The sequence below is a fragment of the Periplaneta americana genome, chromosome 4 (assembly GCF_040183065.1).
Source record: "Periplaneta americana isolate PAMFEO1 chromosome 4, P.americana_PAMFEO1_priV1, whole genome shotgun sequence".
In the NCBI taxonomy this organism is placed as follows: domain Eukaryota; kingdom Metazoa; phylum Arthropoda; class Insecta; order Blattodea; family Blattidae; genus Periplaneta; species Periplaneta americana.
This window is the reverse complement of record NC_091120.1, coordinates 71,677,224-71,688,331: the sequence shown is the minus strand read 5'-3', so window position 1 is coordinate 71,688,331 and position 11,108 is coordinate 71,677,224. Positions and strand designations below refer to the sequence as shown.

The 11,108-nt window shown below is 35.8% G+C and overlaps 1 non-coding gene across 1 annotated transcript; it reads left to right on the top strand.

The window, feature by feature from the left end:
- The first annotated feature begins 284 nt into the window (after window positions 1–284).
- TRNAC-GCA (transfer RNA cysteine (anticodon GCA)) lies at window positions 285–360 on the top strand. Its single transcript has one exon. It is a non-coding gene; the product is annotated as a tRNA-Cys (tRNA).
- Window positions 361–11,108: the final 10,748 nt, after the last annotated feature.

The window sequence follows — 11,108 nt, the reverse complement described above, 5'->3', positions numbered from 1 at the left end:
TAATATGAATTAGTCAATTGTATTATATTACTATATTATATTCCTATAATACAATTGACTTATTCATATTAGTCGTGTAATATTCAATGAGGTGGGCGAGACCTCATACATATGAATATGTGATGTATCAACTGTTAGCAGTTGTCATGAAACTGATGTTGAATATGGCCATAAAGTCATTTAAATATGCGTTCCTGCATATATGACGTGTATCGTCTCAAGTGCAGGTAGTAAGGCCGTAAAAAGCATTACGAGAGGGGTTCGGCCGGCGCCGTGGATCGTGTCCCGGCATGGCTCAGTTGGTAAGAGCGCTCAGCGCGCAGAGCTGAGAGGTCCTGGGTTCGATTCCCGGTGCCGGTACGAATTTTTCTCGTATCTAATAGTAGTAATGTTGTAGTTTCTTCAATCCAATATCATCAATTAATTTATCCCTTAATTATCTTATTCGCTCAGTGTTAATACTACTCATTGCAACACTAATAAATGAGCCGTTCAGAGCAGAAGTGGTGTAAGTCAAAATTGGGTAAACATTCTCTAAAATACAGCGCAAAATAGCAATTAATATTCAATTTATTTAAACTATTAGTAGTCAGTGGATAGCACGAAGAACATATTAATAGTATTTTACAGAATTTTTACTTAAACCTCATTACCCAATTTTTACTTACACTACTTTTGCTCTGAAAGGCTCAAATAATTCTTCCCCTTATTTCCTCGGCCCCCTCCCCCTCGGTCAGTTCCACCCTCAGCTGTCGAACTTTTGCCATAAATTTTCCCACACTCTCACAGAATTTAGCGTTATTTAATATATCGTATGTTGCCAAGTGTCCCTGCTAGATATAATGAATCGTTTCCTCAGAGCTTCTGTGGCTTCACACTCCGATAAAAATACGATGTGATATCTCGCCTCTACCGCAAAGAGGACATATTCTCGCCCCGTCTTCGTTGACGATTTTAAGTGTCCACGCTCCGAGACGAAACCAGGTTAAGCCCAGTCAGTCTTCTTTGCTTCCTCCATAGAGGTATAACTCGGTTCCCCAATTTGTTTTTATCATCGATTGGATCTCCGGAGCAACCTTATCCCTACATTCCCCTTCTGTAATTTGCCTGTCTATAGCCTTCAGGCGTTTCTTGAATTTTCGCCAGATATTTCGCTTGTTCCTGCAATCTTCCTCGATTATAAATCCCATGCCTATTTCCTCCAATCTCTGCGTAATCTACCTGTCCAGGTTACTCCTTTCGAGTTGCTCCCTATAACAGATCGCTCTAATAAAAGACTGATCTCCATGCACAATCCTCAGGTAGTACAGGGACATCATTTTATTTTTACTTCAATTTTTATTGTACCTGCGTTTCTAAATGTACTTGACTCCCACCCCTTTCACTGATGTCCTTGCTAACATCAGTCACACAAACTCACGGCCGCTGTTGCTAGCAGTGAAATAAACAGTACAGAGTACAGTGTGTTTCAGAAATATGTTGCATTTTCTATAGAAGAAAAAACTTATATTATTGAAGTTTATTTTCACACAAGTATGGTGTGTAGCATAACTGGATTTATCTGTGTGGACTGAGCACAAGTGAAGATTAGAGTTACCGAAAGTACGGTACCCTATAATATGGTACGGTACTTAGCAGCATTATTTAAACAAGAGTTTTGTTTTACTATTTGTAGGTATGAAGGGCGATGATGAAAACTGGAATTACAAAATATAACCGAATGTGAACAACAGTTTTTCTTTTTTTTTTCACAATTTCCTGATTATATCATTACGGAATATTTTCATAGAAATGTCATTAATCTGGTAGATAAATTTAGAGCAACAGAGTATACAGAAAGGAAGAAAAGTGTAAGACTGCCAACAAAGGTGGCAGAAGATGCTGTAGAAGATGCTAGAGAAAGGATGCAGCGAGGTCGTAATAAGTCGGTCAAGAAGTTAGCTGTAGAAATTGAGGTTTCTTACGGAAGTGCTCACAAAATTCTCAGGAATAAATTAGGTTAGTAATATGCTGAATAAAATAGACATTACATAATGTATATAACCGCCTGAAGACTTGAATTTATGAAAAAAAAAATTGTTACTATTCTACTGTTTTTTGATAAAATACTGTAAAGTAATGACCAAATTGAAAATCGTAATACTATATTTCCCTGTAACATAAATGGATACACTACTTTTCTCTCCTGCTATAGCTAGTAAAATGATTTGTTTACATATTGCACTAGCAACTCCAAACTCCTGTAATGGAAGGGGGGTAACAGTGTTAATGTTAAAAATGTTAGTAAAAATAAAGTGACGTCCCTGTGCTTTAAAACGTTTACCTTGCATTCTATTGAATCTCTGTGGCGTCCGAATTCTCTCAGGATTCCTCTGTTAGCCGTTCCCCTCCCTACCCCCGCTATCCGTTTTAAAATGTCGCTTTGTACCTGGTTAAGTTTTTCCGTTCGTCCCCAACCCAAAATTTCTGCCCCATACGTAATTGTATATCTAACTATAGCGTTATATACTTTATCTAATAAATTTAGAGATAGGCCTACTTCCGGGATTTTGTTACGTATCTTCTGCGTTTCCATCGCTTTTATCAGTGCCTTATGTTTTGTAGGGTCTATATGTCTGAAGTGAAAGATACTGTAAAAATCTATTTAGATAACTTCACGGTAATTCGGTTTTCAATATAGGCATCTTGATCCAGAAAAGTGGTTTTCGGCATTGTGTCTGTTCTGTGCGCATAGTTTTATTTTATGCATTGTATAATATATGAGTAAATTCTGCCGGAAATAATTCACGTAACATGTAACCATTTTGCTAAACAGTTAATGATAAAGAATGACAAACGGCTATTTACTCGAAATCGGTTCCAACGGCTTTTCCGTATCTTATTTCTTACGTAAGATACTGCGATACGTTAAAATGAAATAGTAGTCATTGTGTCTTCAAACTCACTCGTGTGGAAGGAAATCGCTATTTTTTAGATAATAATTATACCTCCATAGCCCTAGGCGAAAGCTTTTTTAGACAAAGAATTTAACCCTTTGAAGCACAAATTAATTTGTGTTTTTCATATCATGGATCATACCAAAGCTTCAATCAATTCTTTTCAACGTTTTAACTCTGCACACAATTTCAAAACACAGATGGCACCTCTATGTATACTCAAGAGGTGGTTCCTTGGTGGAATATATGTGCCATAAAATTTAGAAAGAAAGAAAACGGTGGTTCTTCTGAATAATCACTATGCTTTAAAAGGTTAAGGGAAGTTCCTTGTTATCGCATGCAAAATAAGGTAAAAATAGCCTTATCTTCAAGTATTCATTCATATACTCGTAATATTAACTTATTTATCAGAGCTCTTTCATTTTTTATTGATGTGTGTATACACTTTAGGCTTTAAAGTACAAAAAGAATGATTACTGTTGAGTAAATCTTTCACCTTAAAATAATTTTTGAAATTAACCATATTTTTTATATAAATTCACTGCATGCCTGTGATCTTTTCACTTATTATAGGACACATTGAATTGAAATTTTAGCCTCTTACTGCTAAAAGATACTAAAACACACCCTACCAAAATTATTAATATACCTGCGGTATTATGGACATAGGGCTTATACCAATCATCATAGACAATTTTTTTTGACGGTGAAGATTGATAGAAGCCCTATGCCCATAATATTGTAGATAGGCCTATATTAATAATTTTGGTAGGATATGTTTTAGTATCTATTAGCAGTAAGTGGCTAAAATTTCAAATCAATGCGTGCTATAATAGCCTAAGTGAGTAGAATATTGCTGTGTATTAGAGGGTGCTCTAACCACTGAGCTACGCCGAAGTTCAATCCACAGCTCCGGATCGAATCCCTTTCCTCTAGTGCTTTTTCCTTTGTGGCCTGACTCCAAGTTCGATATAATATATGTTGGCAATATTAAGTCAACTGCTATTATACAATGAGCGCACACAACTGAGTGACTTGGTGGCCGGGATTCCACAGTAATATGCACTGTTGGACGAAGAATCTATGCAAAGATAAATTTATGGTCCTACAAAATATATATCTGTTATGGTAACTTCGGCGTAGTTCAGCTCTTAGAGCACTTCGTACGTAGAACCAAGGACCCAGGTTGATCCCCGGCGCCAGAGCCTGAGCGAATTTTTCTCTTCTAATAATCATGTTACCATAACAGATATATTCTGTAGGATCAAAAATTTATCTTTACGTAGATTCTTCGCCCAACAGTGCACATTACAGCCACCAAAAGTTTTCGTTATTTTGACAAGTACAAGGCGTATGGTCAAGGTCATTTTATAAGTCTATACTGTGACAATTTATAATGAATTTCGACAAGTAAATTTCTTCAAGAAATATAGCACTGGTCAGACTAGTAAAATTAAGATAGGCCTATAATTTGTTTGTCGCTTATGCCTTGTCGCTAGTCATTTATCTTTGTGTTAGGAAAGATAAAATTCTACAAGGCTACACGTGTCTCTTGTTTTCCTTGTCACTGGTGGAATAATAATAATAATAATAATAATAATAATAATAATAATAATAATAATAATACACGTGCAATTTATATGGAGTATTCTTTGCAACTGTGCGGTAGTGGACAGTTGTTTGGTTAATAATATTATACGTGCATTAATGAGATTGATGATGATGATGATGATGATGATAATAATAATAATAATAATAATAATAATAATAATAATAAGCCACCGGCGTAGCTCAGTCGGCTGATGCGCTTGCCTGTCGATTCGGAGTTGCGCTCGGACTTGGGTTCCATTCCCGTTTGGCTGATTACTTGGTTAGGTTTTTCCGAGGTTTTTCTCAACCGTGAGGCGAATATCAGGTAATCTATAGCGAATTCTCGGCCTCCTCGCCAGATACCATATCGCCATCACCAAAAGACAATAATAATAATAATAATAATAATAATAATAATAATAATAATAATAATAATAGGCTAATAATAATAATAGGCTAATAATAATAATAGGCTAATAATAATAATAGGCTAATAATAATAATGACAATAATAATCGTAATAATGACAATAATAATCGTAATAATAGTAATAATAATAATAATAATAATAATAATGATATAGTAAATACTTATTTACTTACTTATGGTTTTTTAAGGAACCCGGAGGTTTATTACCTCCTTCACATAAGCCCGCCATCGGTACGTATCCTGAGCAAGATTAATTCAGTCTCCATCATCATATCCCACCTCCCTCAAATCCAGTTTAATATTATACTCCCATATACGTCTCGGCCTCCCCAAAAGTCTTTTTTTTCTCCGGCCTCCCAAATAACACTCTTTATGCATTTTTGAATTCCCTCATATGTGCTATATGCCCAATGTCTGGATTTAATGTTCCTAATTATGTCGGCTGAAGAATACAATGCGTCCAGTTCTGTGTTGTGTAACTTTCTCCATTCTCCTGTAACTTCATCCCTCTTATCCCCAAATATTTTCCTAAGCACCTTATTCTCAAACACTGTTAACCTCTTTTTCTCTCTCAAAGTGAGAGGACTACCGGTAATATAACTTTTTTTTTATAAATTCTAACTTTCAGGTTTTTTTAAAGCAGACTAGATGACAACCGCTTCTCAACCAAATAAAAACAGGCATTTCCCATATTTATTCTGAGTTTAATTTCCTCCTGAGTACCATTTATACATTTTTTTTTTTTTACTGTTGCTCCAAGATATTTGAATTTTTCCATCTCTTTAAAGAATAAATTTTCGAGTTTTATATTTCCATTTCGTACAATATTTTGGTCACTAGTCATAATCATATACTTTAATAATAATAATAATAATAATAATAATAATAATAATAATAATAATAATAATGGTAGTAAAAATAAAGTGGTACAGGCGATGTGCTCAAAAGCTTTGTAAACATGTCTTGTTATTAACACTGATTTTCAAGACTAAAGTGTCAGAACTTTCTGTACGAATATCAACACCATCATCATCTTCTTCTTCATCATCATTATCGTCATATTAATCATTATTTATCGTTTAGTCTCTTTAGGAGAACCAATAAAATTATTTATGCATCGGAACCTTAAATAATAGCACTTTATGTAACTAGTTTATAATTGTGTATCTTAACGAATCCAGTCTTTGAAAGATGCTTTAATTGAATTGCCTATAATCTCAATTACGGAAGAATATTTTGATCTTGCTCATATATTAATTTCAGTGTGTGTCTCTCTTAATGCATTTCAGAACTCGTTTCTTAAAATTGTATTTGATGTGTCCGCAACAATATTTTTGGAGCACCTCAGCATTGATTATTTTTTAGAATAGCACATCATCCAAAAATATTGATTAGAGGTCCCTTATTTGGCTCTAGGGAAACAATTCCAAAATTGTTTAAGTGGAGAAATAAATATGAAATTGGGAAAAGAACTGCGAGATCAAATAGTTGTCACAAGTATTAAATACTCTGTGGAAATTTTAGAAACAACTTGCAGGGAAATACTTCCATATAAATCAACAATAATTTTATATATTGTTATTTTTCTTTGTTGAATATTTTTATAACTTTTTTTGGGAATTGATAATTTTATTTAGAAGACACGGAACAATTTTATTATTTATGTTACATATTACAGGAAATTTATGTTGTTATGGAACATTTCTTCTGAAACCATGTATTCATATTTTATATATTGATTAATCTATATACAGGGTCTCCCATAGAAATTAAGATCGAACGCACTGTGTTTGTACTCTGCGCTACGGCAGTTGCCTCAGCCGAACTTCTGTCGTGCGCGGCCGCCCTGCTTTAAGTGTGTATACAATTTTATATGAAATCTTACCTTACAAAGCAGGCATGTCAAAACCCTGCACATTGTGCAATCGCGCACATTGTGCAACTGTCTCTGTGCGATGTGCACTCTCTATTCCCCTACCTGGAGGGAGTGAATCGCCTTTGAGGGGAACGTAACAGGGCTATACAATGTCTGCAGCAGCTTTTGTTTCAGCCTAGATCATATATGTAACAGATAACTCCTCGCTACGTTAAAGTCGGCAGCACTTTGAAGAGAACAACCGCCAGGATCGCCACTCGTCCGCCGTAAACGAACACGAGATGGCAGCACAGTCGCTAATGCAATTCAAATGGGAATTATGACGTGACTCCTTATGTAACAACTACATGGCAGCGTAGTAAACCTGACAAAAGTTGTTAACCTCGAAGCCTATAAGCCCGACATATCTGTTACATATATGATCTAGGGTTTCAGTAACACAGTTTCAGTACGAGTGCCGATTTGGCTGTGTCTGTGAATGAGTCATGCTAAATAGAGAGAGGAGTTCACAGATAACGGAGAAGAGAAATTACGAATCATATAACATTATTTTTATAATGTTTTCCTCAGCCAACAATAATAATTATTTTAAAATGAAAGGCTTTCATCAGCCTATGTCGAGGTAATAGTGTTGTGAGGTGACAATTTAGATCAGAGAAGTAAAGTTCTCAAAATATGATATTGCCAGCGCTTATTTCTTAATCAGTACTCTCACGGCAAAACGTACTTGACAATGGCGTTGTTTTGGAGTCTGTACTAACAAAGGTTAGACGACTTACGACTTTCATTTCATAAACTGGTAAGTGATGAGAATATAGTGAGGAATACATGTGAGGCTCTTGAGGTTGTAAGGAGAGAAGAAAACAACTATTTGCAAGGCGGATAAATTTTCTGGAAAAATATGTAATGGCAAATTTTCCAGCTCACGTCACAATATTAATTCAGTATACTTATATTAATAAATCTTTAAATCTGACATAAAGAGAATATCGTCGCTTCACAGCTTGTGGACTACACTTTTAATTTCTTATAGTAACGCTCCCAACTTTTCGATACTTGCTCTCAAAGTTTTCAAATAAACTGTATGTGAATTTAAATTCTAAGCTTAATTTATATTTATTAATATTAATAATTTATATTGACATACAGCAAAGAAATGATTTCAGTGTAAAAACTTCACAATGTCCTACTGCATGTAATTAATTGAGAGTATAATATTTTCTTCAACATAAGTGTACCAGTGGTCACAGTAAATAATATTGCTCGACAAACAATTAAAGAGTAGGGTCTATTACTTTAAAATAATTAGTACGTATTACGTAAAATGAAATACTTGTTCGTTTCTTGTTTTTTCGAAATTACCGCATTTTTTTTCTTCAAATACTGTATAAAAATCATATTAATAAATTATACTTTACCAACCACTACTTTGTGAAGTATAACTGAGTAAGCCTGAAGTTTCTTGTATTACAATTGAGGCGTCTAGAATCAAAACCTTCCAAGTCCATAAAACAAAATTTGTGGGAAAATGGAAAAAACTGTTTCCATATAAATAAACATTCTTGGGATATAAACAATGTTTTTATCAAGTATTTTATTATCATTAGATACGTCCAAACAAATTACAGGATTGCTCCTTCATTGAAACTAACAAATTCGTGAGGTTAAATTAGCACCTAACTGATTTTGAAACTGAAAAGTGTATTTGGAGGCTTTTGAAAGTAAGAGAATTAGTTCTACGCACAAAAATGAGTCAAAAAGGAAAACATTTTAACTTACACCTTACAAATTATGTAGGCAATGAAACCCAGACATGAAGTATGATTATGCTCATGCTTTAAACATAATAGCAGTATAAATTTCAATATACGTGGTACAGTCATTAAGTTCTAAGACTTGACGCCTGGAGGGTAGGCTCCCACAAGAATCTGGATGTATCAAAAGATGCCGCATAACACGGCGTACATTTAAACAGAACCACATCCTCCCTCATAATAGTCTCCGTTGGCCGTTATGCACATTTGCCAACGTTGGTATAGCTGCTGGAAGCACCGTTGAAAGATGTTGGCAGGAAGGTCCATATGGCTTCTCTTGTGGCAGTCATGACCTCTTCGCAAGAATGAAATCTACGCCCACGTAGGGTTGCTTTCATGCGAGGAAAGAGAAAAAAATCGCATGGTGCGAGATCAGGTGAGTACGGAGGGTGTGGAAGAACTGTCACCTGTTGTTTTGCAAGTTCCTCTTGGACAAGGACAGAGCGATGTGCAGGGGCGTTGTCATGTAGCCAATTCTTTGTACGCCATAGCTCAGGTCGCTTACGGCGAATTGAATCTCGTAAACGGCCAAGGATCTCTTTGTAGCGGGTTTTGTTCACAGTTGCACCTTCTGGGATGAATTCCATGTGAACAATTCCATTTGAATCAAAAAACAGTTCAGCATCACCTTGCCTTTTGACCTGTCTTGTCGCTGTTTTTTCTGTCGTGGTGATAACGGCGTTTTCCAGGTGGCGGATTGTCGTTTCAGTTGCGGATCGTAAAGGAAACACCAAGTTTCGTCTCCAGTTATTATCCGGGTGAGAAACGTCGGATCATCGTCAGCACTACTGATGAGGTCACCACAAATCGTCATGCGATCATCACGTTGGTCTTGCGACAGGATTCGTGGCACACTGTGCTGGGTAACACGAGACATGTTCAGGTCATGAGACAGAATTTTGTAGCAAGTACCATGGCTGACCCCTACTATTGCTGCGATATCGTCTACCGATTGGGAGCGGTTAGCACGCACCAACGTTGCAACTTCTTGGATCTTGCGTTCAGTTCGAATTGTTTGTGGCCGACCAGTACGCACATCATCTTCCAAACTGTCTCTTCCTTGCAAAAAACGTCGGTGCCACCTAAACACAACACTGCGACTCACTGCGTCTTCACCGTAAACTTGCTGCATCATTTGAAACGTTTCGGCAGCAGTTTTGCCTAATTTCTGGCAGAACTTGATGTTTGCCCGTTGTTCAAACTGTGACATCTCGGGTTCCGACTTGCGCATTCAAATCACCGTCACAACAAAGACCGTAGTTCTGCTTACAGTGCATGCACTCAACTGTCTCTTGTTGGGTCGAGAGACTAACTGACAAGGTATCATACCATGGCGCCACCTATGCGCTATAGTGCACCACAACGTCATTATGCGCTCAGTATTAGAACTTAATGACTGTACCACGTATGTTACACTTTTTAAGTTCATACAAATTTTACACAATATTGTCACATTCCTCTTCCTCCAGATTAACAGTTTCTTCTTCGTCTTCTTATTCTTCACGTTCAATTCTATTGTTTTTTCTTGTTACTACCTTTGCAACAACGGTGTCAGTTCTATAGGTAAACTCATCTTGCACTGTTATCTGTTCTTTCAATGCAGATCTTCTTAAAATAAATCTTTTACAGGGACTGATCTTAAAATAGCAGGAGATCTTAAAATTATGGCTGCCTCTTTCTTCCAGTCTTGAAGATGTAAGCCTACATCTTCATTTTCAAGATTAAGACTGTTCCATGTTTGCCAATAATATCTTTATATTCTTGGGGATCTACAATCACTTCCTTATTTCTTTTTCGATTACTCCAAATATGCGATCGAGAGGAGAAATGAATGCCCAACCACAGGAAATGTAATTTACACTTTAACAGTTAGAGGTGCTTCAGTGAGTAGCCATTTAGAGCACATTCCAATCATTGTTGTATTTTTATTTTGTGCAGTAATAAAATATTGTTTTATTGCTGATTATCTGATGAAGAGTAGAAAACGGAATGGAACTTCTTTATGTCCAACAAACCTAAACTGTTGCATTTCCATTTCCTGCCAACAGCATGATTACAAGCTGGTATAGGAGGAAGGCACAAGAGGAGTACCGACAAAATTATGTAATTAATTATTAATTGGTAAGAATAGCCCTACAGTATGTTATAATAATTTAATACTGTACATAATATTTATTTTCATCATATTATGTTTTCTATGTGATGAAAATATAATTTCAACCACACATAACTTTCTTTCCTTTTCATTTCTCTTTTCCATTTCTCCCTATTTAGTGTTTTACAGGAGCTTTTCTTTGTGAACATTTTTGTAACTCACTGCTCATTCTATCCACATTTCACAGAATATTATTAGAGTAGAAATTAAACTTAATAAGGTTTAACAAGAGCTTAACCACACAAATAATATATCAACATCGCACAGCTGAGGAATGCTGGGTAAAGCAGTCCCACAACCTGATTGGC